Source organism: Salvia miltiorrhiza, chromosome 5 (assembly GCF_028751815.1).
Source record: "Salvia miltiorrhiza cultivar Shanhuang (shh) chromosome 5, IMPLAD_Smil_shh, whole genome shotgun sequence".
In the NCBI taxonomy this organism is placed as follows: Eukaryota; Viridiplantae; Streptophyta; class Magnoliopsida; order Lamiales; family Lamiaceae; genus Salvia; species Salvia miltiorrhiza.
The window spans coordinates 27,008,933-27,014,200 of record NC_080391.1 but is presented as its reverse complement, the minus strand read 5'-3'; positions in this window follow the sequence as shown (position 1 = coordinate 27,014,200).

Here is a 5,268-nt window from a genome sequence, read left to right as displayed (position 1 = left end):
TTATGCTTTTCACTTAAATTTAATTGCTCAAATTTAAATAACACATTTTACTAATAATTAAAATGCCATTAAAATAAAAAACTTAAAAATTACACAACAAAAAAAATGTGGAAGAAGAAGAAGACAAAGAGAAGAAAAAGAAGAGAAAAAAAAATTGTTGAACGGTCAAAAAAATGCGCAAATCGAGGCAACCAAATATTAATTCAATTTTTTTTAATAGGCGCGTGTGAAACACTATAGGACAAATGGGCTACACGATAGAACGTGTAGCCCTCGTGTAAGTGTGTGTTGCATCGGTTACACGATAGCAGCTAGCCTTACACGAGTAGGCTGCTATCGTGTAACCGTTGCAGATGCTCTAACACCTTTAATATTTACCTAAAAAAAACACCTTTAATATTTGTAACGAAAAATAAATAAGTCTTTAACTTTTAAAACTGAAAGAAAATAAGTCCCTCTTTCTAAGGAATCAGAGAGTTGACAACAGTAAAACAGAGGGATTTGTTTGCCTCACTTTGGAACGCTAGGAATCTATTTGTTTAAATTTATGAATGTTAAGAATTTAGTTGGATAAAATATAGCATTAAAATTTTATTTATTCTTTATTATAAACGTTAAAAATGTATTTACATTCGTACGATGCACGACGTGCGACGTACATCGAAATTAATTGATATATTTAAATAAATAATTATAAATATTAAATATACATATTAAATATAATCAAAATGTAAATAAATGAAATATATTTTAATAAATAAATAAATATTTCATATACAAACATAGAAAAAAAAAGTTGTAAAAAGTAATGGAGAGAGAAAATAATATATTTTAAAAAAAATCATAATTTATTTATTTTTATAAGTATCATATTAAAGATCTTTTCACGAACTTAAATTTAAGATGAATATTGTATATTTTTTTTCATTAAGACGATATTTAGAAGAAAAAAAGAGAGAAAATTGATAGGAAGAGAGAAAAAAAAATGAAAAAATTAGTGGAGAAAGAGAGAGAGAGAAAAAAAAAGGAAAAATAAAACGTGGGGTCACAAAAGAAAATTTAAAACGTTAGGTGGCGAGAAGAGAATGCCACTCACTCACCTATCATATCAAAGAAAATAAGGATAATTACGAAAATAAAAACAGAAAAAGATAATTACAAAAATGCCACAAATTTATCTCACTTATAAGTTATAAACCTTTTTTTTTTTTGGACTTGGGGGAGTAGGGGAGGGGGAGCAGTGTGGTTTGAATTTTGGATCTCACTATTCACACACAAGAGGTCACACCGTTTAGTGTTTTCTTGGGGACATAAACCTTATTTTTTAGAGAATGTAAACGTGGGTGATGTGACACCATCGCTCCTACCCCAACCATTTGTTTTCACATGGAAGTAATCTATTTATACTTTGTTAAAAAGAGAGTTTCAATTTCAAATTGATTTCAAATCAATTTTAAAATTGAGTGGCAATTTTGTAGTTAGAATGAAATTGAAAGTTTATTTATAAGTAATGCATCTTTTTTTTTTCTTTAACTTCTTATTTTTCTATTTTATTTCTTTTTTAAAATTGTGAAATTCGACTAATTATAAAATATTTGATATGCATATCAAATTAAAGATCATGACAAGAGCTTTAATTTGATATATGTTATGTAAATATTGGATTTAAAATATAAAAATTATATTTATTTAAATATTAAAACTTAAGAAAATTCTCTCTCATCTCTCCTTTTTTTTTAATATTTTTTTTTCAATTATGTTTTAAATTATATTGTTTTTTACAATATCAATTTTTAATAATGTGAATTATTCTTTATTATTTTTATATTAAACTAAAATATATTTATCTTAAATTATAGTATTTTTAATTATATTTAGAATTTTTATATAATAATCGAATTAATATCAATTTTATATATAATAAAATATAAAAATATTTTTCGTGCATTGCACGAGTGCAAATGCTAGTACTATATTAAAAAAGGAGTTTTCAATTTCAAATTAATTTCAAATTAATTTTAAAATTGAGTGGCAATTTTGTAGTTAGAATAAAATTGAAGGTTTATTTATCAGCTATACATCTTTTTTTTTCTTTTTCTTTAATTTTTTTTTTCTTCTTTAACTTCTTATTTTTCTATTTTATTTCTTTTCTAAAATTGTGAAATTCGACTAATTATAAAATATTTGATATGCATATCAAATTAAAGATCATGACAAGAGCTTTAATTTGATATATGTTATGTAAATATTGGATTTAAAATATAAAAATTATATTTATTTAAAGATTAAAACTTGAGAAAATTCGCTCTCCTCTGTCCTTTTTTTTTTGAATAAATCTATTTTTTTTTCAAATATCTTTAACTTATATTGTTTTCTTTTTTCACAATATCAATTTTTATTAATGTGAATTATTCTTTATTTTTTATATTAAACTAAAATATTTATCTTAAATTACAGTATTTTTTTTAATTATATTTAGAAATTTTTTATATAATAATCAAATTAATATCAATTTTATATATAATAAAATATTTTTTTTTTTTGCGTACGTCGTACGAGTGTAAATGCCGGTTAGTAGTAACATATCAAATCATATTTGGAGTCGAAAAAATCAAATTGACCCAACAAACACTTCTTTAAATTGCAACTTCAAATTATTGTATGTAAGATCCAAATTTATTGGAGTTAAATTGCAACGTTATTATTGGTGGCTACGGTTTTGAGTAAGGTGAGAAGAAGTATAGAGAGAGGTTAGATGACTACAACTAACTATTTGTCGACGATAACTACTCGTCTTTCACATGGGTTATTACTGGGTAATTTTGAAGCGAGTTGTCCATCAATTCTGAGATCGAGAAATGGAATCACAATTCAAAAAATTCACATTGGAATCTATCAATGATATAATGTAACGTTTTGAAGGTATAATTATAAACACCAACATGTGTTTAGTTTATGCAATAAGAGCATGCTATGTGAGGTCTAACTTTTATATATATATATATAGGGGAGGGCTAAAATAAAAACACTTCTTAAAATATAAAATAGGGTAAAGGTGCAGATTAGTCCCTAAAGTAGACTCCCCTAGAGCGTTTAGCCCCCCACACTCGACTTTGGTGCAAATACCTACCCTGTAGTATATGAAAAACATGCAAATAACCCCACCTACTAACGGACCTTTGACGCCGTTTACTTAATTTTTTTTTAAATGGGTCTCTCTCTCTCTCTACCTCTCTCTCTCTCTCTCCCACGCACACACACTTCAACGAATTGCAACGGTGGATGGGAGCTTCAAGCGGCAGCGACTATTGTTGGCCATCAACGGCAGAGGAGGGTGAGTGGGAAAGGGCGACGGAGGACGGTCTACGGGAAATTGACGAAGAAGGTACTTCAAGCACATTCCGACCAAACACCGCCGTTGCTGCTCCGACGCCGGCGCTGCCTCAATTGACTGCTCTGCGACTGGCTTTGCATATTGAAAAAAAAAACACCTTAAGAATTAATGTGAGTTAACTGAAGTGGTATCAATTTTTTGAATGAACAAGATTATCCCAAATCTCATCTCTTCTGAACCTCCTTCTCTCTGGTATCTGCAGCGTTGTTGTTTCCCTTTGTTAGGTCCCGGGGGGTCTCGAATAGGTGTATGGGGGGGGGGAATACACCTATGAGCTATTTTTATTTTCCTCAAAGTGAGGGATCTCCAGATAGAGATCTAAACGAAACTTTACACACAAACAGTGACGCCTGTTGACTGAAAACAGTTTTGACCAAACAGGGTTGACGATTGATACTGAAAGCTCTTCAGTAAGGAGTTATCAGTTAAGTTGCTGGAACTTAACTGATGCACTTATGGGCTTCAGTTGAGTTTGCTATAACAGAGATGATAACACTCTTCCTGACTATCAAAAGATAGATAAGTCAGACTGATATCATACGCAGCGGAAATTAAACTTAGTTTCGCAATAGCCTCGGTTGAGCACGTTGTTGGTCTTAGGTTTCTCTTTGCAGTTATTCAGTATTCAGTTTATCAATTGAAACAACACAAGTAGTAAAGTAAAACTGAAAGCTGTAAACAACACAGAGACTTTTACGTGGTTCGGAAAAACCCTTTCCAACATCCACGGTCGATTGATCAGACCAACAATCCACTCCGCAAGTGTTTAACAGGTGCACTGCAAACCAAACCGTGTGCTTGCCGGGTGCACACAACCGTACCACTGAAGAAAACCCTTCTTCAGTACCCACACTTCACTCGTGTCGGATTTCTCTTGCTTAGCACAACCCGTGCTAAGACTCTCAGAGTCAGAGTACCTTCCCGAACTCCGAATCACTCAAACACTCAAATCTTTCTGTCTGAAAGGAGGTTTGAACGGGTGCCAACTATACTGCAAAGAACAAGTTCTTTGTAGCAAGTTTGACCTTGGCTTCTGGGTAAACAGAGGTTTGCCTAAGGTCTAAGAGAATGTGTGTAATCAGCAGTGACTGATTTTGGCTTTGGAATTCTCTTCTTCGATTCAAGCTTTGGGGAGGTTAAGCTTTAGGCTGAGTAGCGATTTTGGCAGAGCTTCAGCTTATGTCGTTGAATCGGTGAAGAGTGAAGTGATCATCGAGCACTATTTGTAGGAGAACTCTTGAATAGATCCGTTGGCGTAGAACGTCCTCAAGATTTCTTCCGTTGGAAAGCAATTCGAATTTGGGCTGAGGCTTCAATCTTTGAGGTTTCTTGTCTGGTGGAAACGGCTCTCTTGAGGGACAGGAGATGTGACGTCTCTGATAAAGTAGCCACCAAATAGGAATGACCTCTGCAGAGATAAGATCCTGATATCTCTGCATTTAATGCGGCTGTACTTTTGTGAGTACGTGGCTTCCTTTGAACGTTGGAAGATCAGTCCGAGGAAGAATGTTCAACTGATACTTGACTTTAGTATCAGTCCGCTGAGTCCACGTGGCACGCATTAAGTAATCAGTTCCGAACTGATTCTTCAACTGATACTTCAGTTGGTATCTTCAGTCTTCAGTCTTCAGTCCTTCGTCCTTCAGTCTTTTGTATTCAGTCTTCAGAACCGCAAGCTAAACTAGAAACGAACTCTAACACTTGAGTTCAAAAACTGGTCTAGTCTATTACAACCTATGAATTTTGGTATCATCAAAATAAGGATTAGGATATTCCACAAGGTTCCCAACAATTTCCCCCTTTTTGATGATGCCAAAACCATACAGCAGTTCTAGACAACAAAAAGACTGAACTCACAGCACAAGTTCTAAAAC